Source organism: Saimiri boliviensis, chromosome 6 (assembly GCF_048565385.1).
Source record: "Saimiri boliviensis isolate mSaiBol1 chromosome 6, mSaiBol1.pri, whole genome shotgun sequence".
Lineage (NCBI taxonomy): Eukaryota > Metazoa > Chordata > Mammalia > Primates > Cebidae > Saimiri > Saimiri boliviensis.
In genome coordinates this window covers 111,178,298-111,206,287 of record NC_133454.1, presented here as the reverse complement: position 1 = coordinate 111,206,287, position 27,990 = coordinate 111,178,298, and the positions used below count along the sequence as shown (strand labels likewise).

The 27,990-nt window shown below is 47.5% G+C and overlaps 2 long non-coding RNA genes across 4 annotated transcripts in view; one reads left to right on the top strand and one right to left on the bottom strand.

The window, feature by feature from the left end:
- LOC141584884 (uncharacterized) overlaps window positions 1-1,100 on the bottom strand; it is an 84,860-nt gene extending 83,760 nt beyond the window's left edge. For all 3 annotated transcript variants that reach the window (XR_012518156.1, XR_012518157.1, XR_012518158.1), the window contains exon 1: window positions 718-1,100. This is a non-coding gene — a long non-coding RNA (uncharacterized LOC141584884). The remainder of the gene's footprint in view (window positions 1-717) is intronic.
- On the top strand, window positions 797-27,990 carry LOC141584885 (uncharacterized). Its single transcript, XR_012518159.1, has 4 exons — window positions 797-860; window positions 14,400-14,602; window positions 18,667-18,690; window positions 27,735-27,990. It is a non-coding gene; the product is annotated as an uncharacterized LOC141584885 (long non-coding RNA).

Here is a 27,990-nt window from a genome sequence, read left to right as displayed (position 1 = left end):
GCGGGAGGAAGAAAGGAGGAAGGGAGGGAAGACTAGAAAAGGGGGAGAGGAAGGAGACCTTCTTCACTCTGCCCTCCATCCAGCTCGGCCCCTCCCCCATCCTATCCTTCGAAACTTTGAGGGGTTGCCCTCCTTCTCAGTGTAGCGCCACCCTTCTCACATCCTCTCCTGCACCTCCCCTCTATTAGTACCTAAACGGGGTGTGGGCTAAGGGACGTCCTGACTATCTCCCTCCCTAGCCAAATAGTCTCCCAGTGGGGGAAACCTCACCCAGGATGGGTTACTGCAAACACTGCCAGAACTTGGGGGGGAAAGTTGCCATATCTGTTCTTTGCTACCCTGGAATCGACGTGCCGGAGGGTGCGCACGCGCGCACACACACTCCCACCCTCGCCCAGCACGCCCTGAGAAAACGTCTGTCGACAGTGGAGGCACTGTCTCCAAGTCCCTGTCGACCCACCCCCTTCGCCCATCCATCACCCTCCTGCCGCTCCGCGACCCACACACCCTCCCACCGCATCCCCTAGGCTCCGCGACGGACAGACGCAAGCACACACCCTCCAAGCGTCTGCGCGCCCGCCACGCCAGAGGGGGCTCCGCGGTCTGCGCCCGCCGCCGCCGCGGCGCGGGGCAACTGGGGAAAAAAAAGTTCTGCTCAGAATACCAGTGAGCCGACCGACCACCAGCCGACCCACGCGCCGACTCCCTACTCCTTACCTCGGTCTGGGGGCCGCGGGAGCGCACGGGTCCCGTCCGCACTGCAGCCAGCTGGAAGGCGCCCCTCTCCTGCCGGCAGGCTCCCTCCGGCCCCTCCCCGCCCCCCACGGGTGTTTGCCCAGCGGCAAAGCGGGCTCTTCCAGGTAAGTATATAAGTTACTGTACTGTGTGGGAGGGTCACGATCTTGGTAATTGCGGCTTTCCGAGCTTAACCCCTGCGTTCCTGCCTTCCTCCAACTTGTTGAGGACTCGTCGGGTAGCGGTAGAGCGAGCAGGCGCGCCGCTGCGAGCGCCGGCCGGGAGGGGGGAGCGAGGTGCGCGGGGCAGAGAGGGACAGCGAGACAGCGAGCGGCGGAGTTCAAATGCCCCCCTGGCAGCGGTTTTCATTGGATAGGTCTTCCCCCCACCCCCGTCCCCACTGGTTTAGTGCCCCCCCCGCCCCCCATCTCCCATGTAGAGGACGTCTCCAGGCGAAGTCACGATTCCTTCTCAGTTCGGAATGAACTGTGACTAGAGCCATGACGCAGCCAGCGCGCATTACTCACTTTTTGCAGTCACGACTTGGGAATCCGTGCTGGTTCCAACCAAAATTACACCGCTACCATTGAATTATTTAATAGGATCCAGTTCGGGGTGAGGAGGTAAACTTGTGCATTGTGCCAAGCAATGGGAAGGGGTGGGAAAGAACGAGGGAGGGGGGGAATGAGGACAGGGGGTGTCCCTCCGCCCCCTTCTTGACTCTTGGACACCCCCCCACCGCTCCACGTGTTGCAAGTGCTTTATTGCTCTACCACCACTCCCGTCCCGACGGCTCCCCCAACCCCTGTTTCCTTTGCAATTGTGGCAGAATTTGTAAACACAACCACGCAACTTGCAGGGCTGAGAGGGGCGAGGCTTGGGAAAGGGAACGAGTAGGTCCCAGTGAATGACGAGGAGGCCGAGGGGTGGGCTGAGAGGCTGTAAAGAGCTTTGGTTTGAACTGAATTGTCAAGACGAAGTGTGGGTTGCAGCGTTATTTGTTATTCTGCACATCAGTAACAGTCCTTGTTACTATTATGAGTTGAATACTCAGTCTCAGCCAGGGAAACTTCCAAGAGAGCGAAGCCTTCTGAGCTAAACATAACTCACCCCCATCCCCGGGCTGCACCCTTGCGTGGGGGTCAGGTCACTAAAGCCAGAGGCTGACAGATGGGAAAGGGTGAATGAAGCAGAGAGACCTGGTGTCTTCTCTCTCCTGAAGGCTAACCCCCTCAAATACTTACCTTGCCGTCCCGAGTTTATATTTTTTAAAAAGCACATAAAATATTCCTGCATGCACACAAAGCTTACTGCAGACCTTCAAGAGTGCTTCATTTCTCCCACCGTCTACAGCCCATCCTCACGGGCCAGTTTGAGGATACACTTTTATCCTCCCTCTCCTGGAGTTAATCAGCATGAATGTCTTTGTGTGCGCGTGATATTCATTCCCTATCTGCCTCTGATAACGTTACCTGTCTGGAGCTGATTGCAGTGAATCTCAGTCTGGGTCCAGCCCTCAACCCCAGGTAGCTGATGGTATTCCCAACAACATTTGGCAACTTAGAGAACACCTCCTCCCCAATCTCCCTTCAGGCTGATGTAGACTCCTTTGGCTTTTGGCTTTAAGGCGCCCCGCGATGTTCCCTAGCTTGGATTCTCTGCGCATCGCACTAGCAACTCCTGTGCTTTGGCTTCTAATTCACTCATTCCACCAACTCACTTGGGGCTTCTATGACTAACATGCCAAAAAGGGGGAATAATAAGAAAAATGCCACACCACACACACACACCTCCTGGGAATTGCCGAATACCGGGTTATGGGGAGCATAAAGTGGGAGGGGACGAGGGTCCGAATAAAGCAACCTATAGCCTCTCATTTTGAGAGTCACAATCACCGAGGAGAAATCTTTCAAACCCACTGGCGGGAAGATGCGGGATCCTGGGAATGGAGACACGGATAGTGCCTGGCCTCTGCAGGGAAAGCCGGTGAGCCACTGGCCTTCCATTCCCGAAACGCCGGGCCTCGCTCGGCTCATCCTCGAATCTTAACACTTCGCTCCCCCTCCTTTAAATTTTTTCCTTTCCTTCCCACTCACCCCTCCTTTCCCGAAGCTCTCACCGAAGTCACGACTATCCCCTTTGAACATCCTTAACCCCGTCGTCCCCGCATCCCTTTCCTGCATCCAGGGCGGGGCTAACCGTAGCTGGCACCAACCCCGCCCCCTGGCGCTCGAAACTGAACTCGCCCAGGACCGAGGCATTTTCAGCACCTATCTTCCGTGGACAGCAACCGAGTCCTGGTCCAGCCCGACCCAAGGTCGCTGTCCTCAGTTCCCGGACCGGAGCGAGCGGGGAGGTTTGTCAAAGGAATAGAGATTTTTTTTTTCCCTCTCTTTACCCACCCCCATCCATGCAATTTCGATCTATATTGCACAGTCTCCATTAATCTCTCAGAGATAGGGCCCAGTAAGTCGTGCCTGGCCACCCTTTAAGACAGAGAAAATGGGGAGGGGAGGGGGCTATCGAGAAAACCGAGCTCAACAGCGCCGACCCATAACGAGAGAGAGTTGCAGCAGCTATTGATTCAGAGATTCGTCAGGGTGATTCCCGGCTCTGCAAGAATTCCCTCTCTCGGTTTCTTTGCATGCAGCCCCGAATTCATTATGTATATATATATACACACACACACAGCTACACCCCTTACCCCCTACTCAGTCCCACTATCCTCTTTAGAAGTGGGGGGGAAAGCAGCCAAAAAAGAACCCTGGAACATGCACAAAGTAAGCGTCAGCTCATACTCACAGTCTGCGGCATGCACATGACATAATATTACTTACCCAAACGGGAACTCCTTGAGAGAGAGAAAGAGAAACATAGGGGGAGGAAAGAGAAAGTGGATGGAAAGAGGAGAGAGGAGAGGAAAAATCCAACAATTAATTTCCAGACATAGTTGTGGGGGGAGGAATGCGGTGATGTCCAGGTTTTCTTCCACCCGCGCTGGCTTTTTATCCCAGTGCAGCCCTCGGTTTATTTCTGGAACACGATCAAACCCTGATGCTATTTTTAGCAAGTACTGAAAAAACCTCCACACACAAAGGCATTTCGCTGGAACCTTACGTCCAAAACATTAAATGTGCATTAAGCGCCCCCTCCTCACTTTTTTTCCCTGCACCACCGGACTCACTTGCATTACTGCAGAAAATATTTTTTAAATCAGAAAAATACCCAATTTTTTTTTTAATATTCTCCCTCCCTCCCATTAACTCCCATCTGTCTCTGCCTGTTGCAAGCTCCTCGCAGTCTCCCCGAGCAGAAGGCGTTGGAGTGGTTGTATTCTTAGAGCTGCATGTCTCCATTGACCAGATTCCCTACATGCTGAGGAAAGTAGGAGGTGGGTGGGGGGGACATAGCCCCTTCCCCAGAGGAGCGTCCCAGAAGAGCTCTAGAAGCTATTGCTATCCACGATGGAGATTCCCAGATGAGGGGGAAAAAAAATCATCCATATCCTCCCCACGTTTCCCACCCACGCTCTGCAAAATCGCGTTGTGTTTGCAACACACCGCCTTTGGAAATGTATATTTTGAAAGCTGCATATGTGTGTCTGTGTGTGTGTTTTGCGTTCTAGTAATTCACTACGAGGGGGCTGGAGAAAATAGACTCATGAAGGCAGCGCGGAGCAGCCGCCTTGAGTCTCCTTTGCCAGCCTGCGTCAGTCATCAGCTACTGACGTCACGTGCAGATTCTCCTCTTTGGTGGGTCTGGTTCAGCTGAGAAGACGCTTCTGCTCGGAGACAGCGCTTTGTGTTCGGCGCAGCCACTGAGCAGGCGAGGCGGCCGAGGCGGGCGCCACCCTAGGCTTGGGCTGGGCAGCTGCAGAACAGGCTGCAGCTAGTCTGCACAGGGCGTGCAGGGCCCCGAGGGCGTACCCAGCAGGACAGCCCCCTCCCCAAACGCTCCGAACCGCTCAAAGCAAACTCGGCAATGCACAGACTCTGGCGCGCGTCCTCTCCCTGCCCTTTCTCATCTGGTCACTGTAGCACAGACAGCTATGGCTATAACTCGGATTAATTCTGTATGTTTGTCGGGCAGATAGCCCCGGCTCCTCGAGTGACGCAAATAACAGATTCTAAGGCTCCCGCTCTCTCTCTCCTGCTTTTTTTCTCCCTCCTTTTCCCTCTTCTGTTTCCTGCGCCCACGCATCCTGCCTGGTCTCCCACGGAATCAGCCAGCTACACAGCTTCCCAGAGAGCAATGATCCGAGTTACAGAGAGACGGACAGACTCCCAGAGCAGAAACAAATAAGCCTGCAATTAAATACACACATGCACACAACCCTTTGCAAATGGCCAGCAGCCATTTAGGGGCTCCCCTGTGTGGAGAAAGAGGGAGCTGATTCACAAATCCACCGCCCCGGAAGGCGCCTGTGCTGGCGGTGGGGAGCGCCCAGAGGGGAGTGTCAGGGCTTGCTCCTGCGGCTCTTTCCTCTGCTCACCACCCGAAGACGGAACCCACCTCTAAAAATACCCAGATGGCAGGGTATTCGGGAATAAATAACTTTTGTTAAATGGCAGGAGGAGGAGAAAATTCAACAAAGACTGCAAATGCTTAGTCTCCAGAGACATTATCAGGACTTTTTAAGGCGAGGTGACGTTTACCCTTTCTCCCTCTCAAAGACCAGGATATCTGTTTTCATACTTTAAATAACGTCCCTGAAAAATGAGCTCAATGGATTAGTGCTATTTTTAAAACAATTTGAAAGAAGCGTGAGGGTGAGGAAGTGTGTGCATGTGTGTGTGGATGTGTGTGTCTCAGGGTGTGTGGGGTGTGTCTGAATCTGAGGTTTTCAGCAGAAGAAATGCCACACCTCAGCATGACAAAGGGTTTATTGATTGATGAGTGATGGAGGTGGGGAGAATTCTTGCAGATTTGTTAGATCTGAACAAAACCACAGGCACACAAATCACCCTCCTTAAATGCACACATATTCTAGATCCACTTAGAGAATCTTTGCCCTGAGAAGGGGGAAACCAGAAAGCAGAGATCCACTTACAATCATGGCTGGAGGAATGGTTTATCTCCTTTCTTAACGCTAATTATCAATCTTCCCTGACAATGGTTTCCTTCGATGTCAGTAAACACTTTTCCAGAGGTTTTCGCTTGGATTTGGGGCACAAGGCCTGGAAGGAGAGAATGATCATAGGCCTCAGCTGCGTCATCTCCCTTTTTAGGCTCTCCTACTCTTTGTAACTTGCCTGAGAGATTTGGGTTCAGCTTAGCCCGTCCAGTACCCTCAATTCCTGTCTGTACCCTACTAAAGGAAGAGAGGACGTCTGCTCAATAGGGAGGACACCCTCTGGCAGCCCATCAGCAGCTGTTTATTTTTAGCTCACAATTGCATGCATGTATGCATGTGAGAATGTTGCTTCAGTGGGAGGCCTGCAGTCAAGAGAAGTATCAGTGAGAGGGAGGCGGCCCCGGTTCTTGCGCTGAAGATGACTTATCACATGGGGTCATCAAATGTGGCCAGACGGACAGAGACGCCGGCAGTGTTTCAATGAAGTCTCCTTGGATTAATGAAAATGTCAGGCTAAACATGTTTTTAAAAGCATGGAGTAGGCGTTTGTTTAGATATGAGATTAGTATGTGTAAGCATAAATTCATGTGTGTGGGCACATTCACAGAAGCCGCATGGTTTCTGTACGGACTACATAAACTATATAGAGAAGGAAACTTTAGAATGTAACCTGCATTCTATGCTGTATATAGTGGCTGAGTATTATTGTGTCTGATGTTGCGATCAAGACAGATTCATTTAAAATCACTAACAGCTTTTAAGGAAACCCCGAATCTAGTTCTAACAAATAAGGTAGAGTTGGAAATGGAATAATTGTGCTCAGGCTTTGCACGTCAGAACTTTGAAGGCAGCTGCCAAAATTGTGCTAATATAACACCGACTTCCTGGAGGATTTGGTGTCTTTGCTCCTCCCTCCCAGAAGAGGGCGCTGCTCTGCCTTGTTTCTGTCTTGGACTGCGAGGGGCTTGGAAGCTCAGCAGAAGCATCTGCAGAGAGTTGGTCCCCCACAGCCAGCATCACCATCTCCCCTACTCCTCAGTCAGGTCCTCTGGTGCATGTCTGGGCTGGTGCTGGTGACCTTGGCTTCGCGAGCTGTCTCACCATGCTATGCTAAGGTCTGTGATGCCCAATTTCTGTCTGAGTAGTCAAGCTAAAGACCCTGCGAATGAATAGACTGATGTGGAACCCGTCGAAGGTGAAAACCGCCTTCTGCATTGCCAACCCATTCCAGGGCATCCCGAGCATGAAGAGGACTCATTCCCCCTAATGCTTCCCCAGAGGGCTTGTGGGAGTAGGCTGCTTGTCACGAAGCCCTTGAAAAGGACTGAGTCTCTTCTCCTTCAGGGTGAGTGAAGCCCAGAAATGTCCTGCCCGTGTCGACTGTCTCCTCTCCAAGCACCATGAAAAATGCCAGCAGGTGAAGTACTGGATTTGGAGAAGGAAAAACAGTCCAGCTCCCAGGATATCAACCAAGGGAAGTCCTCCAGGGAGGAAGTCTAGGAAAGGGATTCCTCTTTTCCTAAAGGTGTCTTCATCAGGGAGCAGAACTATTTTGGCTTAAGGAAAAGAGGCAGAGAGAAGAAACCAAGAGTTTTTCAACTTCAACTATATGCTAGATACTGCCCTGGACACTTTTACATGAGAAGCTGTATTTAATCCTTAAGGCAATTCTCTAGGTGTCATTATGATAATACCTACCGCTAAGTCTTATTGAGCACAGAAATCACTCCCCAAACAGTTATTATTTTTCCCATTTGAAAGCTAATGAAATGGAGACCATACGTTCAAGCAGCTTGTCTAAAAGTCTTAGAGTATGAAGTTACAAAACTAAAGATCAGATCAAATTCATATCTGTGTGGCTCCAACACTCATGCCACACCACTCCATCATGTTGCCTCGATTCCAGTCTCTGGTCTTTAATATTCCAGGTCTATCCCCCATCATGTGGAGTTGGAGATGTCTGGGACACTTTAATGAGACACCTGTTCCTCCTAAGGAGCCTATTAGCCAACAGATGCCCCCTGCACAAGGCTATCTGCCTATGAGAAGAGACCCCTCCATTCTATTTCAAGGAAAGCCCTAGCTGGTTCAGCCTTATCCACAACTCAAGGGATTTGTCTGAAACCAACCAGTTTGCGGTGGAGATGCAGTGAACTTGACATTTGTTCAGGCTGCTGCACCCAAGCAAGTTTCCACTCTCACTGAGGATGCCCCAAGGATGATGCTAGGGAAGAATTAGGAAATCCCTGGTCCAGCTTCCCAAGAAAGCTGTCCTAAAGCAAGAACAGCAGAAAGTCTACATGCACCTTGAGTTAGCTAGTCCTTTGCTAGTCCTCCATCACGCCTTTAGAAACTGGCATCTCTGATCATTTTTCTGATTCCGAAAACTTTACAAGCTGAGCCATTTAGCACAGTGGGGGTAGATAGGCCACATCGTGCATAATTCATGCTATTCCGTGATCCCCTTCCCCTGGTAAATACACATTTTCATTACTTACCCTGATCAAGAGGTATATTCGATCTTGGGAAGCACTTCTTAGACTCCAGCAAATTTGGAGATTTAAGAGTGAACGTTTTAAGGACTGCTGGATGCTGGACGAAAGTGATTGGAATTTCGCTCCCCGCCCCCCCTTTTTTGGTTGCATCAACAACTCAAAATAGTCTCAGTAATCTATTCACCTCAAAGTAATTACATTGTTCAACTTCAGAACAGTTGAGACAGTATCTGCTCTTTGCACAACCCCATTATCAAGAAGCAAACTCAAATGTCCTCCTCCTCTCAGCCATTCTAATTGCTGGACACCTTGGATAAGCAGATGATAGGTTTTCCCATGCCTTGATGATAAAAGGCACATTTGGGAGAAGGAGAACCTAGAGAGTCACTCAGGAATGCATAGAGTTGGTTTCGTGGTGAGGATCTCAGCAAACACAGGGGAGCCAAAGCAAGCACATGATAGGGGGCTGAGGCAGGGGTGGGGCTCAGGATTCCAGCACACTTGAGCTCAGCAGAGGCTAAACAGAAACGTGTCAGGGCTTGGAAAGCATGGCCACAGAGAGAAAGAACAATCTGCAGCATGCTTAGAAATACCTGCATGAGTTTAGCCTTAACCTTGTGGTTGAAGGACAATTGTCTATCTACCTGAATTCAGCAGGCAGAGAGCTAGCTCAATCACAAATTCATGGGTGATGGGTAGGTCTGAATTAGCAGAACTTTTTATTCATCCACTATTACAGCAGGCTTGTGATTAGCTGCTGATCTACTAAGTTTGGATCACTATATCTGGTAGACCAAGAGAAAAGAATGGGGATTGCGTTTCTTTAATTCCTAGTCCAGTAAGTATAGGCTGCGGGACACAGAGGAATAATGTATCTGCTAACATATCTAATTAACATATCTGCTGGATTGGCGAGTTTTTTTGTACTTATTGGCAAGGCTATTAGTTAAATAGTGGATTGGATCTGAATCTTGTCACGAGGAGAGAGACCTTCAGCTCACATTTGAAAACATGGTAGCTTGCATCAGTTCTAGCTTACCTGTAAAAGTAGAAAGAAGAGGGGCAGGGAAGAAAATATACATTCTGCGTATGGTGGGTTTTCAGAGAGCTACACTTTTTATAGTAATGATTGTCTTTGAGAAAGAGATTGCCATGATGTTTACAATTCCTGGTTTGGTCAAGCCTCAGGATCTGTTTTGGTTTTTTAGAGGTCTAGATTAACACTGTGAGGCTGAGCTAACATCTATGTCTGGGCTGGGATCCCTGAAGAGCATTTGGGTAAAGAGGGACCAATAGCGGACAAATCTGAGGACCTAACAGGGTGGGTCTGACTCATCAGCACAGGGTTTTTCAAAGCACTACAAATCACCCTAGACAGTGCTGGCAGATGCCACTTACCTCACCATCCAGGAACCTGTGGCTCAGGACCCATGAAGAAAGCCTTGGGTCTCAAATGGAAATGCCCAATGTGAAGCCATTGCAATGTGGTTGAATGAAATGCAAATTTAATTGGAGAAAAAAAAATCTAGAAGATTTCATCCTGTATTCAGGGACAATCCACTTCTGAGGATCTTTCTCTTTCTCCTCTCTGGCCCCCCTACATTCTCAATCAGTCCAGTCGTGAGTAAGCTCTTTCACTATATCTGACTGGGAGCAAGGGATTTCTAGTCTTTCCATGTGGTTTCAATTAGGTCACACTCAGATATACCTTGAGTCGCTTCATTGAGTGTGACTGCTCTGGAAAAGTGTCTTGTAACTTGATTTTGGCAGAAAGTAGGATTTGCTATGGTTTTCCTGACAAGGGGCTGACTGTTAGACTGAGTCTAGCATGAGGGAGGGATAGGAGAAAGAGAAATTAATGTTAACCATCTGGGCATAATTTGCCAAATAGAGACAAAAGCCACTGCCCATCAGAGGGCACCTCAGAGAAGGAGCTGAGTGGGTGGTGGATGGAGGAAGGATGGTGGTCAATAAGGGGTTCTTATGGCAAGGGTTAATAGGAAGATGAACATGAACAGCAACATTGCAGAAAGCACGAGGCAAAGGATGAGGTGTGTCCTGGGTGTGTGAGGACTGCTTTGAAAACTCATCTGGTCTCCTCTTGGTCGCTGACGCTCCTACAACAAGCAAGAGGAAAGGGACATGGTGTCAGCAATCCACATTCCATCACTTACAATTCCCTGTGAGTGTTCAGTTCCAGGCTTTCCCCTCCCCTCCTTCGGTGGTGCCATTTTGGCTTTCCTGGGGATGGGAGCAACAGCGGGGCAGATGCTCAAATCTACAGGTGGGTGAGGGGATGGTCAGTCTTACAGCGAGTGGCCAAATATGAATACACTCCAAATTGGCAGGACTGAACACACTATTCATCAAGTCACATTTCTGGCAAAGTGAAGTTTGTGGTATTAGGAGGTCAAACCAGAAAGCGCTGCTTCCACCCATAGCTGAGGGCTAGGAGGTTACATTACGGATAAATCTTTTTAAGCCAGCTGTTCTGTTTAGGACAATGACAGCCAATTGCTCAGGAGGCACTGCAGAAAGTCTGCTCCTGTTATCTCTGTGTTGTTATCAGCAGGTACCATTCAGATACCATTATGACATCACTCTGTTTTTGGGGGAAGGGGCAGCTAGTGGAAGGTCCTGAGTCAGGGATGGGGAACTTAGTAATATCTGGTGTAGCCACTGTTCCACTGTGTAGATTTAGAGACACACTGGCAGTGAAATTGGAGACCAGAACTCCACCCAAAGCAGGAATCGGACTCCTATTACTTACCCATATCTCAACTCCCCAGTAAGAACCAATGTGAAAATGCTTTGATTCTCCTGGGTGAGGTGAAAGATTTATGTCTTCACGAGCTAGAGGAGAACTGAAATATTTGGGATTCTCCCGGGGACCTAGATATTGCTAACATGTGGACTGGTGAGAGACCAATAGTAATAAGATAAGTGGCTTATGTCATTCCCAATTCCCAAATGGCTCGGTATCAAGGAAGCTCAATTATGAAACAACCCAAAACAGACAGACCCAGGAAAGGATCTGAATATAAAACAAGAAGGTAGCTTCACAGTCTTCATTGTATGTAATTAAAATCCCATGCTGGTCTCGGAGTTCCAACCAACACCAACCAAAAAGTCAGAACTTAAGCTGAGAGTGACAATTTCTGGTCTTGATTCTGCCATTTGCTCGTAAACAAAATCTGGACCCAACCACTCAGTATCTTAAGTTTCCAAACTGTCAAATGTGTGGGCTATTATCTCCCCTACCCATCTCATGAGATTTTATTTTAAAAGTAGCTGTGACCATGTTCCACACATTTTAAAAGGCCTTACTGCTGTCACGGAAATTCTTCTTAGTCTCTATGGGAGTTCCCTGCTTTCTTCAACCTGGGCATGAAGGGAGGGTGCCGATTGGACAAAGCCTTGCCATGTAACTAATTGCCTCATGGGCTGAATTAAAAAACAAAAACAAAAAACAGGAGGCTGGGTGCAGTGGCTCGCACCTGTAATCCTAGCACTTTGGGAGGCTGAGGCAGGTGGATCACTTGAGGTCAGGAGTTAGAGACCAGCCTGGCCAATGTGGTGAAACCCTGTCTCTACTAAAAATACAAAAAAATTAGCCAGGTGTGATAGTGCACACCTGTAATCCTAGTTACTCAGGAGGCTGAGGTGGGAAGATTGCTTAAAGCCGGGAGGCGGAGGTTGCAGTGAGCCAAGACCACGCTACCACTGGGCACTCCAGTCTGGGCAACAGAGACTCTTGTCTCAAATAAAGAAATAAACAAATAAATTTAAAAAGTAAAATTTTTAAAAACGGGGCTGAAATTCTGTAAGACTTAGGGAGTTTATGGAGCAATCTCAGAGCCTCTTTATATTAGGTGATAAGAACAAATGCTACTTCCAATCCCACATTGTCTGCTGGCTCTTCTCTTCAGTTGTCACTCAGGAGAAGCATAAGAACGATGAGAGTTGCCAAGGGGGTCTACTAGTCTATAATGATGCCAGGAACTTATTTAATCTCTTCGGGTCTTAGCTGCCTCATTTGTAAAATGGGGGTTTACGGTGAGTATTAAATGAAATAACGCATACAAAATGCTTAGCACCGTCTTGGCACCCCCAAAACATTAGTTGAAATTATAAAGGAGGCAGAAGAAACCAGTATCTGCAGTTTTATCTTTCTTGGCATCTCAGGGCACCTTTTCTCCTGGCTTCAAGGTGCTTGGATGCTCAGGTGCTCTAAATTGATAACCCACAGGGCAGGGCGGAATAACTGCGGTGGATTTCCACCAAAGAGCCAGTAGAGGGAGCTCCAGAGTAAAACTGTTCTCCGTTGTACATTTCCTTCATTTCTCTATAGAACAAATTTCTGCCCAGAGGCCACAGGCTTTTCCTCCACTAGCAACCTTTACTTAGAGAGAACTGGAGACCTCAGCACAGGACCTGGACCCAGGTCTGCTTTCAAATAACCCAGCTGTTTTTGAACTTTAGAGACATCGTGAGTCCTGCGCCTAGGTTCAACTCTTGGGTTCCATTTGCAAGATGAACTGGAATGGATAGTTCTTAGGGGGTTGGTCCCAGGAGATCTGAGGCTGAGGCTGAAGCTTAAACTTTGGCTCTTGGATTTCGAATGTGTTCTAGATTTCCAGTCATTCTCTTCCCGCAAATATTTAGAGTCGCAGCCATTAAAGGACCTTATTATAAACTTTCTATAGAAGAATCACAGAGCCCAGATAACCCTCCTCTCCCAAAAAAGATTTGCAGCAGGATAGTTGTATATCCCACTTAACAGCAAGAAGATGAAGGAAATCATTCTTGCCTTCTCTTGGGAGCCTTTAAAAACACATATCTGATAACCTAAGTGATGGACACGGAATCCTTCTCAGACAAAAGATCTAACATGGCTGCCAGAAAGGGAGCAAGACAGATTCTACTGAGGCTCTGAACCAAGTTTTTCTGCTGCCCCTTCCCTGCTGAAATTCCTCAGGTTAACTAGTTGGCTAACCAATCAGGGCACAGATATTATTATTATTTTAAATGTTCTGGGCCAGGCACAGTGGCTCACACCTGTAATCCCAACACTTTAGGAGACCAAGGTGGGTGGATTATGAGGTCAGAAGTTCGAGAGCAGCCTGGCCAATATGGTGAAACCCCGTCTCTAATAAAAATACAAAAGCTGGGCATGGTGGTGCACGCCTGTAGTCCCAGCTACTCAGGGAGCTGAGGCAGGAGAATCGCTTGAACTTGGGAGGTGGAGGTTGCAGTGAGCCAAGATTGCGCCACTGTACTTCAGCCTGGGTGACAGAGTGAGACACTGTCTCAAAAAAAAAAAAAAAAAAAAAAAAAGTTCTGGCTCACAGTTAATCAGTGCAATAGTAGGAGCCCCAAGAGATGATGGGAAATCTTTCTGATCTTTCTTACAATTAACGTTTGCTCACGGGCTGATTTTGATTAGCAGTGGCCTGGCTTCTTGTTAGGTACCCAAGAGTTTCTGTGTTCACCTACTTACAGGATGATACATAGTTCAGAAGGAACCCAGAATAAGGGAAAGACTTCCCATCCAGGAAGGTTAAAAATATTTTATGAGAGCTCCTCGCCCCTCTTCTGTTGGCATGATATCAAGAGTAACAATAGCTAATATTTATTGAGCACTATATTTATTGACCTCAGGTACTATGCAAAGAGGTATGTATATATCATTCCACTCAATTCTAATGACAACTCAATCGAACAGTTCCTATGACAATTTCTACATTCAAGTTGAAAACCTGAGGCTTAGAGAGGTAACTTGTCCAAAGTCAAACATAGCTGTTAAATGTAGAAGCTCGTATTTCGAAATACAGAGCATCCCCTCTTTGGGCCCTGGCTGGGTTCCCCAGAACAGGCAGAAGTGGAGTTTCATTCAGCACTGGGAGACGTTTCAAAGGGTGAGGGGAACCTGAGCAGTGGGGCACACCTTGTAAGTCCCAGTCGGGACTGATGGAAGAAGCATCTGATGTTCCCTCTCATTCATTGTCTCATTTCCACAGGGCAAGTGCAAGCTGTCTGAGGAGGAAACAAATTACCTCTAGGATGAAGCTTTTTACCTCTTTTTCATTTTCTAGGATGACCTCTCAGATACCTTGCCAAGACACACAGAACAAAAGGGAGTCATTACATCTTTGGAAAACGTAGTGGACTTTCATAATTTGGGAATGAGTTATAAGACTGACAGCTGGGACAGCTAATTTAAGAGTAGAATTCTTCAGGTCCTATACCTTAAAGGAAAAGACAGTCTTCAGGAACTGCCATGAAGACTAATCTGAGGGTGAGTAATGGATTTTCTCAGTATCTGTAAGCCATCACTCCACCTACCCTTATTGTAACTGTGCTGGGCTCTGTTCACCCACCTCTAGTTAAGGGTCAGCATTGACTCACTGAGGTTTGGACCAGCCAGGGGAGGCAGAGGCTGTATAGGTCACATCACAATAGGCACCTCTCTTTAATCATGGATGACAAAGACCCTGCCTTCAATCCTCTAATTAGCTTGGCTGCTCCTATTCATCCTCTGCTTCCTGAGGTCAGTGGAGGGAAGCTGTCCAGTGAGAAGGTGGGCTTCTGATTGCATGAAGGAGAAAACATGAAGGAGTCAGTGGTTTGAAGGGCCTTAGGACCACTGATTATAAGAAGAAAGACTCAGCCCATCCTGGCCTGTCCTCTCATCCTCATCCCTCATCTCTAGAGCTATTACCAAATGTTTTCATTCATGGAATAACTTGCAGCTCTGGGCCACCAGTATTAGCAAATCTATGGGCTCCAATTGACTTGAAATAGTATGTTAAATTACAAGTCACAACACAACTTTGATCTAGACTGTAACTCAAGAGAATTATTAATGTTTTGATAGGATCTGGGACTCATGCATAAGAAAGGTTCATTCTGGTCAGGGATTTGTGGTCCAATTTGCTTCCAAACCCCGGTATGAATGAATGCATCAATCCCTCAGTGGTGACCAGCCTTCATCATGCTGCAACTTGCATGATATAGGTGGTTAAGCTTTAAAAACTAGCAAGCTTTATGAACTAGCAAGTTAATGTAGAGTAGGAAAAACTCTCTTGCTTTGGGGAAGTGGCTAATGTGGGGTTTTCAGGGAAGGAAGTGGCTTTTTTTTTTTTTTGAGACGGAGTTTGGCTCTTGTTACCCAGGCTGGAGTGCAATGGCGCGATCTCGGCTCACCGCAACCTCTGCCTCCTGGGTTCAGGCAATTCTCCTACCTCAGCCTCCTGAGTAGCTGGGATTACAGGCACGTGCCACCATGCCCAGCTAATTTTTTGTATTTTTATGGAGACGGGGTTTCACCATGTTGACCAGGATGGTCTCGATCTCTTGACCTCGTGATCCACCCACCTCAGCCTCCCAAAGTGCTGGGATTACAGGCCTAAGCCACCATGCCCGGCCTGGAAGTGGCTTTTTTGATCTTCCCTTGTCCTTTATCACCTCTCAAAACCACTGTTGTTTTCTAAATCTATGCAAATATGGAGAAGTATGTAAAAGGAAATAACCTTTGTAGTCAATTGGGATCCTAGATCCTGCCCCAGACTGAGGCTAGGATGAGGCTACTCCCTGCAGAGGAGGTCTCTGACTCTCTGGTTCTTAATACTCAAGAGGTCAGGGTAAGTCCTGTAGTTCTGGGACCCATGCCCTCTGACTTAATCAGCCCATGGGTTCCTAATAGAATGAATTGGGCCAGGCACAGTAGCTCACACTAGTAATCCTAGCACTTTGGGAGGGCAGGAGGATTGCTTCAGCGAAGGAGCTTGAGAATAGCCTGGACAACAGCAAAAAATCAAAACAGCCAGACATGGTGTGCGCACCTACCCTTCAAGGTTGTAGTGAGCAATGACTATGCCATTGCACACCAGCCTGGGTGACAGAGCAAGACCCTATGTCTAAAAAAAGAATGAACTGCTGTAAAACATAAAAGAAGGCTATTCTTCTCACTAAATATTACTAATGACCACTGAGACTAAAACTCTGGATGTTTTTTTTCAAGTCAGGGTCTTGCTCTGTCACTCATGTTGGAGTGCAGTGGCACATTCATAGCTCACTGCAAGCTCGAATTCCCAGGCTCAAGCCATTCTCCTGCCTCAGCCTCTAGGGTAGTTGGGTCTTCAGGCATGTACCACCATACCTGGCTAATTTTTTAAAAATTTTTTATTAGAGATGAGTTCTTGCTTTGTTACCTAGGCTGGTCTTGAACTCCTGGGCTCAAGCGGTCCTCCCGCCTTGGCCTCCCAAAGTGTTAGGATTACAATGGTGAGCCATTGTGCCTGGCCAAAACCTGGATCTTAATAGATGAAACTTGTTCTTTCCCAACGGGTACTTCCACACCAATTAACATACTCACATCAGCTCCTGGATGAAAGGATTCTTAACAGAAAGGGACACTGGGGAGGTAAATTAGGAAAAGAAAACAGAAGCCTATGATGGCTTATTGTTCAGGTGGGGGCTTTATCATTGCGTAACAACTCAGGATTGGTAAGGGTCCTACCAAATGGAGAATGCGGACTGTTAAAAAGCCTCTCACTTCTGGACTCCACGTGCTACAGTGGCAAGCAGCATCTGTGTTTTAGTCATCACTGGATCCTCAGAATCTAGTGCAGGCGTCCCCAAACTACGGCTCCCGGGCCACATGCAGCCCCCTGAGGCCATTTATCTGCCCCCCCGCCCCCGCCCTGCCACACTTCAGGAAGGGGCACCTCTTTCATCAGTGGTCAGTGAGAGGAGCACAGTATGTGGCTGACCTACAACAGTTTGAGGAACAGTGAACTGGCCCCCTGTGTAGAAAGTCTGGGGACACCTGATCTAGTGTATGTATGGCCTTCCATAATGTGCCATACAGAAGTTTTTGTTGAGTTCCTAATTATAATAAGGCCTTAGGGACAAGGTAAGGGGTTTCTTTCTTCTGTCTTCCACTAGGGGATGAGGTCACTGAAACACAAGACCTGGGTGAAGAGTAGATAGTGATACTTGCCTCCAGAGAATCACTAAGGGGCTTTCACAGCATTCAAGGAGGACTTGGAACATCTATCTCAGCTGAGGGAGGACTCAAGTCTTGCATGTAGGCTCCTGTGAGTCAAAGGCAGATAATCTTCTCCCACCCATATTTGAGGTCAAGACCTGTGCTAAACATCAATTGAGTCCCTTTCTCCTTAGCTGAATGCCCTCTCTTTCAGGGTTGGGGACTTCTAGGACAAAAGAGTTGAGTTCCTAGTTGAAGTGAAGGCTCCAGGGAAGTTGCCCAGGCCGGTCCCTTACTTGGTAGGGCCAATGGCTTTCAGTAGAGTATAGGGGAGATAAACTTTACCCAGATATCCCAAGGGAATTCTTTACGTATGTGGAAAAGTCTAAGAAGAACTCTGCTAATTTCAGAAAAAGAAGAATCTACCCAAGTTAGGAAAAGCATATAGTAGAAACGCCATCCCATGTCATGCCTCATAAGAAGATGTTCCCAAGTCATTTTTCTGATGCTTCCCTGGGCCAGAGGTATAATAGTTAAAATAATAATATGAAATAAAAGTAACAGACATTTGGTATGTGCCAGGCACAGAGCCAAGCCTTGCAAATATCAACTCAATGAATCATAATAACTTTTTGAGGTAGGTACCCATTTTAAGTGTCAAGAAGCTGAGGCTTAGAGACTTTAAATAACTTATCAAAAGTCACATAACCAACCAAATATAGGAGCCGAGATTTAAATGCAGGTATGTTTGGCTGCAAAGCCTGAACTATTCAGTTATACTGCACTCACGATGTCATCCAGCCCATCAGAGAGGCCTATGCCGACTTCTATTACTCAGTGAGATGGGAAAGAGAAGAAGGCAGGATTTAAAAAAAAAATAATATCTGCCTTTGTGCACACACATATACACAAATACATGCGTCACTTATGTATCTAGAGGGCTTTAGGATAAACCACCTCACTTCTGATTTCATTATCAAAATAACCTTGAGGGGTAGCTGTTCTAATGTGAATACTCCCATTGTTTAGGTACGGTAAGTAGTTCAAAAAGAAGCTGAATAATTTTCCCAAGAACATACATCCATGTGGTTGCTTGAACCTATGTGGTTTGATGCCAAATTCATAATTTGGCATCAGACCACAATTCTTTCACTGTAACATAGTGCTACAATAATGAGATCTACTCTGAGTCAGCTAACATTTATTAAACACCCACCATGGGTCAAGCACTGTGCTAGGCTCATTTGTAAACAGGCAATTACTCACTGACTGGTCTTCCAGGCCACTAACCGACTGTCACTGCAGCAGCCTCCAGGTCTAGTAAAGGTTTTATAAAAGAATAAACAAGAATAATTCTTTTTTTTTTCTAGGTACCCTCAGTAGCCTAGACCAAGGTAAGTAGTTCTCAAAAGGGTGTTGGGGTCACCTGAAGGACCAGGCTAGAAAGGAAAGCTATATTAAGCCCAAAAAACACAACTCTCAGAAACTCTCCAAGTCCCTGAACTAACGATGAAGGGTCGATAGTCTTCATTCTCTAGGTTGGATGCGTATTTAATGCTATTTTATTTACTCACAAGTCCGCCACATCTCTAAGATGCCCTCTAGCTTTGATTCCTAGTAGATGAGGGGCAAAAGGCAGCTGGTGAAGGAAGGAAAACCTCTTTTTATTGGGTCCATCAGGAATGTAAGCCTGTCTTCCCCTTGACCCCTTAAGCACCAAACCCTGCTTCTTCCACATCAACATCAAGTGAATTCAATGCGGAAGTAATTTCCGAGAACTTGTCACCCTGGGCCAGGAGACCCCTGGGCAGACCTCATAGCAGTTGTGAGATAAACAAGAAGCAGCACTAAATAATTAGCACAATTATTCATGAAGCAAGCCAAATATATTTTATTGCTTTTAGGTGGTAAAACCTAAGTACACATCAGTCAGGGTATCTGCTGGATGGAACCAAGCTTGAAAGTGGCGGGTGGGGGTGGGAACCAATACTTCATCTGCATGGCCTGGGCCCTAAACCAGGGCATCAGTGGACCCAGAAGAGATCAGGAGATGAATTCTCCCTTCAAAGCTGTGACAGCGTCACCAGGAAGTGGTGGATTTTCACAGAGTGGGACTTGGCTAGAAGAGAAGAGATCCCCAATGGGTCAAAAAATGAGGCTGCTTAAGTTTTTTGCTGCAGATGCAATTATTCATGTGATGAAGGAAGATGAGTAATATGGTTTTCAGCCTGAGGTCTGGGTTATTACTTCCTTCTTCCTCCCGCCCGGATTGACTTGTGTAGTTGCAGTGCCCTGGGCTCAGAAGGGTTCCATGCTTGGTTTAATATTCTACTGTTATTGTCTTGAAATTCTTAATAATTTTGTCTTTGAACCCATGTTCTGTAAGTGAAGTCTATGGGATGACGGAGAATGTGTGTGCCCGTCCATCGTTCCTGCTCCATAGTGTTGGCAGTGGCCTAAGAGTACAGAATTCTAGTGGGAGCTCAGCAAGACAAAGGGCAAGTAGAATGGAAAGTCAGCCTATGACTAAATAGACGGGGACGTGGACAGCGCCCAGAGGTCATGCTTTCTGTTTGAACCAGATGCTTCCAGTGCAGAAGGAAGGCAGTGGAGTTCTTTTTTTTTTTTTGAGACGAAGTTTCGCTCTTGTTACCCAGGCTGGAGTGCAATGGCACAATCTCCGCTCACCGCAACCTCCGCCTCCCGGGTTCAAGCAATTCTCCCGCCTCAGCCTCCTGAGTAGCTGGGATTACAGGCACGCGCCACCATGCCCAGCTAATTTTTTTTGTATTTTTAGTGGAGACGGGGTTTCACCATGTTGACCAGGATGGTCTTGATCTCCTGAACTCGTGATCCACCCGCCTCGGCCTCCCAAAGTGCTGGGATTACAGGTGTAAGCCACCGTGCCCGGCCCTGAAAGGCAGTGGAGTTCTGAGAAACACTAGTAACTAAGGGACTCTAGAGGCCCATTTCTTATGTTCCTTCCTTGCGTCTGCCAAACATCTATGCTGATAATGATGACAGGGAAGGAGAGGAGAAGACAGAGCAATCCATAGCTATCTCTCCTCACCAGCAAGCTGAAGGTGGAGCGCGCTGGTACAATGTGCTTGTATCAAGAAGTGAAATAAAAACAGTGGAGTTCATTTTGTTCAGCGTCTCCATTGTTCTGGTAAGAATGAAATACCTATGCATATATGACCTATGAAATAACTGTGTAATTTCGGTATTCTACAAACGAGTTCGATGCTCTTGTGTTTACATTTACAACTGGCATCACACAATATAAAGATGAATGGTAAAATTCATGCTAAACGTGTAAAATTTTTATTTTGCACTACATGAAAAAGAGAAAATAAAAAACCACCATGACAATTCTAGAGATGGATTGTGGAAGAAAGACAGAAGCATTATATTTTGGCACTTTCTTCCTGCTTTTGAACAAGGGGCCCTACGTGTTCATTTTGTGCCGGAGCCCGTGAATTATATAACCGGCTCCGCCCCTGACCCTAGGTTTCTTTTGAGAAATAGGGCAAGCATCAGGGCTCATCCAAGGTGATGAAGATAAGTTGGACTTCATTCTTGCCGTAAATGAGTAGACACCTGCTTGCTGCAATGCTCTCCAACGTCGCATGAAGGGGCAACTGACACTCCTGAATGAGTATGAGGAAACCCAAGGCAGATCCAGGTTCACCGCATACACTCAGGGACATCAGGTCCACCCCTAAACCGGATGAGGCATGTCTCAACTGCCATCTTCGTACTTGACAGAGAGGAAGAAGGTCTGTTTCCTCGTGTGTGTGATTCATGAGCTGACATGTGGAGAGAACCCTGGGTACCCGCGTGCATACTGCTGTGGTCTTTGCGCATATATGTGCATGTACACTGCACATACATGTCTGCATGTGACAGGAGCTTGGGCACCTGGTAGAACCTGAGAGAGGTGGTCTTTCCATGGATCTCCCGGGGGAAGGCTGACGGATATAAAATACTTTTGAGGTGTTATCCTTCTGAAACTTGGTCCCCAGAAGACCATAGCTGAGAGCAGAGAGAGATACTGATGGACTTGGAGGACAATGGAGGGCAGATGGCTATAATTTCAAAACCAGAGGGTTTTTTTTGGTAATCACTTCCCCGGCAACCTTTGTATCAAAGGGAGACAAATACTTGTTGACTTAAGCAAAAAACAGTTTCCTTCTGAGAAGTGCAACACAAAGAAACCTGATTCTTCTGGGCTGTGGAAGACGCTCCATCCCCCTTCTTCCGCTAAAAGACGGAGCAGGACCTTCAGTGATGTGGACAGTGGGTGTCAGGCCAGCTGGCCTGGCTGTACCCTACACCAGCAAGTCCAGGGATGGAGCCACTATCCATTCTGCTTTATTTATTGAGACAGAACTGCATACCAACAGCAGGCTTGATCACGGTCTGGACCCGAATTTCACTTCCCATTTATTCATCTGTACTCACTGCCTTTTGGTTATTTGGGGTGGGGGGTGGCAATGGCATACTGATTCTAGCTTCCAAGCACCCGCCCCACATCTCCCACATCCCTGCTGAAAAAGATTCCCTTCTCATGTTAATTTGATGACCCAGCCAGCTGCTCCCACCCCCTCTTCCTCCCCCGCACCCCAAGCACAAAATTAAAAGCCACCACCTTACTCCTGCAGAATTAACATCCCCGTTCAGGTGGTCTTCTCAACTCCCAGCCCAGTCCAAAGAACCCTCGTTACATTTCCAGGTTCATCTGAACTAGACATCCAAGTAGCGCCCCCACACGGATATTTAAGGACCATGGAGGAGGGGGTATTCCCTCCTCCCCCTTGTGTTCCACCTCCCAGAAGTGGCTGCTCTTTAGAGTGGAGGTGATTCAGCTTTCCTAGAAGATCATTTGCAGGGGAAAAAAAAATTACAGTACTACAGCTGAGAGTGCTGCCTGCTTCCCTCGATGAAAAAAAAATCCTGCTCTCAGACACATGGAATTCCCATTGATGAGGTCTGGCCCACACCAGGCACTGAATTTTCCCCATTAAACATACAGCTCAGGGTGAAAGACGCGGAGGCGGCAGATGGGAGAACGATACCTTTTCAATCTTTTCAGTCCTCTAGGGGATTTGAACTCTGGCCCCCAGGTCAAATGGCTGATGTTCAAAAGCCCCCTCTCTCCACCCCTCCACCTCTCTTCCCCAAGCTCCTTCCTAACAAAGAATGACTCTCTTTGCTACACACAATAAAGCCCTGGTGGATTTATCCAGATTTAAAAACCCCTTGAAGTCCCTGTCAAAACTAATCTTCTCAGGAGAAACACTTGTTGATAACCACCTCGCTTTGTGCAGCAGCAGGGAGGAGCTGGGAGGACCAGAACCCAACGGAAAAACTGGCCCGTGACCTCCCTATCATCACATGGCCCCAGGCACCACAGAATCCCGGACCTCAGAGAACGCCCCTCCTCCCACGACACACAAGCATTCTGCAAGCCCCTGCCCCATTTAGCTTCTCCACCTCAAGCTCTCCGCCCCATTTCAGCACCAGTCCCTCAAAGCAGCCAGGCCAGCCCTGAGAGTTCCCAGACTGACAGACCCTGGCTGAGCTCCAGCCTTTCCCTCCTTCTCTGCCCGCCCCCGACTCTCCAAGCTTTAACCCCTCACCCCACAGGGCCCAGCCTCTCATCTTTCCTGCTGCAAACTTTGTCAGGAGCCGTTTCAGGCGGTTTTCCTCTACACAACCAGCCCTTAAGAAATCATGCATAAAGATTTCCCTCTACAGGTGGTTGTGAGCTGTAGCAGGTTTTGCTCTTGCAAGGGAAACATTTATTTTAAATTTGATTTTGCCCACGAATAAGGTTTTAAACAAAAATGATTTTGCTTACACCCGCTAAAGACTTAGTATTTTCTCCAAATAGTGGGGAGAAAATTAAGTTCACTATGCAAGACCTGGTACCACTCCCATCAACACCACCATACCCTGCTTCTTTATCTATCCCCCCTCCCCACTTTGCTGTGACTTCAGGGAGCCTTTTTGGAACTAAATTTTCATGTGCAAAATAATTCCAAGAATTAAGACACTCAGTGAATGAGAATCAATCCAAGATACCGCCAAGTGGCAGAAGCCCATGCCCACTACAGAATACCCCTCCACCCTCCACCCCCAAACCACAGAACACTAGGGTGGGGGGAGCCAAGACGGCGTCCCCTCCCCAGCTTAACAGCATAGGATTGTCTTCCAGCTGGCATGCCTCCTGCAAAAACCTCACACGCAAGACCCCAGGAAAGCCTGCCCAAGAAGTCTAGGCAATTTGTACAAAGATAATTGTTCAGTGAAAAAGACAGTAATCATGGCCAGTCACACAAATCTACTCCTCCAAACATTCACCAACTGACATCATAAACTTTGCAAAAGCCAAACACAAGACAGTGCATGGTATAACCTACCTTGGCGAGCTCCTTCACTTTTTGTGCAAATGTTTTTTCCCCTCCGCATGCTTTACATAGATTTCTAGGGAAATTTGGAAGGACTGGTGAGGGGGTGGGGGGAGGTGAGGGAACGAGGGTAATATAAATAAGGAAGCATTTTAAATGCACCACGCAAAAAAAGCTCGGGATTTCACGTTGTGTGTCTCTGCACTCTTCCCGGAGCAAAGCAAAACAGTTCGCGTTCGGTGCCAGACTTGGAGGGAGAGGGAGAAGAGAGGGTGGGGGAGTGAGGGAGGGGGTGAGAGAGAGGGAAGAGAGGGAGGGGGAGAGAGAAAAAGAGGGTGGGGGGATGCCGAAGGAGAGAGGGAGAAGAAGAGAAAGAAAGAGGAAATGAGAGAGGGAGATGAGAGGGGAGGTAAGGGGAGAGGGAGGGAAGGAGGGAGGGAGGGAGAAGAAAGGAGGGGGAGAGCCAAAGGGAAGGAGGAGAGAGAGGAGGCAGCCCCCTCCCACGCTCCCACCCCCACACATTCAGGCACCTTCTGAGTAACTGATCAGAGCAAAGAACTCATCACCCACGTTTGAAAACCCGTTTGGGACTAAGTCCCGATGCACACACACTTGGGTCTATTTATAGACAGACCCTAATGCTATGCATTGCATTCTGAACGTAAATGTGTGTGCGCGCGGATTACATTCGGTTCCTTTGACAGGTATGATTTTTTTTTTTTTTTTTTTTTTTTTTTTTTGCACCGCAGTGCGTCTGATTATATCTGTTTGGATTTTCCTCTTTCTTTTTTCGCATCTAGAAAACATGCATCAATTTCGAAGGTGTTCGGGAAAAATGGTGGGGGTCTCAATGCTTACAAAACCCTGGCTTTTTTTCCCCTGCAAAGCTGGGATATTTGCAGAGTTGAAGCTGTTTGAAAAGGCTCCAGCCCTGGCTCAGTGTAGCACGCCCAGTTCCAGCAGTGTGTGCTATTGACCTGCATTGACGTCAGTGCGTCATTAGGTCTCCCTTAGAAACACTGACTTTCAAAAATAGTATCAAATTAATTCAGTTGGAGCCTGGTGAAGAAAGGATACTAGCTGGAATCAGCCATAAAACTCCAGAATTTTCAGCCCTAGATCTCGTCTTCTTTTTCTAGGAGCCAAATAGAAATCAGATTGTATGGAAAATGCCATTGATGGGATTTTTTTTTTTTTTCCTTAAGAAAAGAGACCAAATTAGATTGCAAAACCCAGAACTGCCTGTTTTTTTTTTTTTCTTTCCTCTCTTTTTTCTGATCTAAAAATAACCCCCTGCTTGAGCTGACTGCGGTATCTTTTGTGTTGCAGCTCTCTGTTTTTAGCAGAATGGTCCCAGGGAAGGGTGGAACACAAGTACAGATATTGATCTATTGATATTTGCAAAGCCAGGAATTCATTTTAATGAAACAGGTGGGCCCTACTGTGGTGATGGGTAATAAAAAAGAGAGGGTGCCATGGGTTCCATTTATGCCATTCATAGATTTCGTTTCATTTTTTCCAATTCATGTTTTAAATACATAATCCCCCCCACCCGCCGTGTGTCTCACGTGGCCTCTGACCAGCACATGCAAGCCCCATTCATACAAACACGAAGCACTGGTACATTCACACTCAGCGGAGACAGTACATTCATAAGCAAGGGTTCTGGGATGTTCCTTCCTTCTCGTCGCTGCTTGGCAGGAAAGGCATAGCAGCCCACCAAAATATGCTTAGGTTTCGTCTGGGGGACTTAAGTATGCAATCTGATAAGATATTGTATTACTGAAATCTGCATTTATTTAAACATCTGCTTTTTATGGGGTGGGGAGACAATTGCTCCCTTCACTTAGCTAACTATCCAGTTTTCATTGGTCCATTTCACAATGATACATTTTTATATATACCTATGGATTATATATGTGAATACAGAGTGCCTCCCCATGGAAGCAAAGTGGGTGAAAGATGCCACTTTCAAACTATATGTTGGGAGCGGGATTGGGGGGGGGTGTGTTGGGGAATGTTGAATTTTTCTATTTTCAGAGGAGGTAGTTCACAATAGTTTTGTAAAGTCTTCATTTCCCACATTTCCTGCTTCTCAGTCCTCCCTCCCTGACTTGCCCTCCTCAGATATGTTCACTTGGGCCTCAGGATGATAGAAGAATTTGGTTCCTCTGACCCATTTAGTCTTTGGCCTCTGCTGAGACTGTTAATGAGGGGACTAATTGGGGCCATCGTGTATAGGGGCCTTCACAGAGGCCACTTGGATGACAAAGGCTGTGGGGGACTTTCAGTGGGGGAGAAGAGGAGCCCAAAATAGATTTAAATCACATGATTTAAAATTAAGTGGCCCTTAACTTTATATATGTGTGTGTGTGTGTGTGTGTGTGTGTGTGTGTGTGTGTGTGTGTGTATACGTATATATATATGCCCATGAGGTCAGGTTTTCAATTTGTAACCACCCAATCATTTTTGCTTATCACTACTTCCTAAATGAATGTGGCTCCTTCTTTCATTCCCTCAAATCTGGTTGTGAGACATAAGGGAATATGATCTTAGTAATCTCAACATTTCAGATAAGGACAGAATATGAATAATTCTGCCTGACCAGGCTAGTAGGTCAGGGGGGAAGAGGTCAGAGAAAATCTAACCTGAGCTACCACTCATCTGCCCCTCGTTCAGGCCCACAGGCTAGTCAGGAGGCTTTGTGACTAGAGTTTATCTAAGGACAATTCCTGGTTCCTGGAGGAGCCTTCAACTGACGACAGACTGACCACATGTTTTCACCTTGTCTTTCCCCCGACTTTCTTCTCTGGGGCTTCAGGGAGGAAAAGGAAATTGCTGATGGTTCACGCTGCCACGCAGCAGTGGCAGCAGCAAAAGGGAGGTGTTGTAAGAAAGTGAAGTATTCCCCTCCTCCCCCCTCAACCCAACACTCATAGACTTTGGTAAAGACACTGATCAGTGGATTCTTCCAGCCAGCCAGCCAGCCAGGCACCTGCAAACAACTACTCCGGCTCGCAAGGGCTCCCATGCACTCTTCATCATAAATGCATTCATTCACAGAAACTTACAGTCATTCAGGCACCTGCACACCACCACATTCATTCATATTTTAGCCACAACTGCAGCCACACATTCGCCTGCAAAGGCTGGGTAAGTATGAACAGCAAGAACATGCCTTTAGAAGGTTGCATTCTGCCCCTTTCCTCACACACACACACACACACACACACACACACACACATGCGCACACACACTCTCTTTGCCCTGCTTCCTTGCTCCAGGAGGTTTCAGCCTGGAAGCAAGCAAAATCCTGGCAGGAAGACATTTCTGCCATTCCCAATCAAATCCCCAGACTGTGTAAACCCACTGACCTGGTCCCTGATTAGATCACGAACAAGATGCCCAAGTGCTGGCAGAGCTGCAAACGCCTAGGTGGATGAAGGGGGCTGGTTCTTTTTCTGGCCTGGTTTTCCTCCCTTGGCAGCCTAGTGAATAAAAGACAGGGCCAAGGGAGGGGCTTGCAGTTTGGTCCAAGCCTGCACAATGCCCCACCTGGCCCGTTCAGATGTTGTCCTCAAGGGAGAGGTGAGAGTTGGGGCCAGCTGTGAAGTACTGCAGTGGCCGGAGGCTTGGCATTCAAAGGCCTTGGGAGTTTGTGTTAATCTGCACTGGTGCTGAGGATGGTAAGCAGGGGGCTCTGCATTTGCCCTCCACTCCACTCTGTTCTGATAGGTTGACCTCTAGGGACTGCATTAACAGACTCTCCTGATACCTGGTTTGGCCAATGGGGGCCCTGAGAGGGAAATCCAAAGACGGGAGGAAGGTATGGCAGGGTATTTACTCCCCACCTTCCTTCCTGCCAAGAAATGGACTGTCTGTGTCTTTGTGTCCTTCTGTGAAAATCACAGAAGGTGGTTTTCAGGGGGCCCTGTCAGGTGGCCCCCGGGCAGCTACAGTTCCAGTCTGTCCAAGTTCCGTACTGGTGTGAATACATCAAGACCAGTGATTCCCAAACTCTCTAGGTCTATGGAACTCTTAAGGGGACAACAGTCCACGTGCCTAGCAGTGCCTACCAGCAACCAAAAAACCCCAAAAACCTCCCATCAGAATGCCGGGTAAGTCGTGTTTATTTTACTGCCATAAACCATGGTTGTGGGGGCTTTTTCAGTTAACATGAAATTAAAGAATAGATGCTGAGGCCGGGCACAGGGGCTCACACCTGTAATCCTAGCACTTTGGGAGGCTGAGGCGGGCCATCGCCTGAGGTCGGGAGTTCAA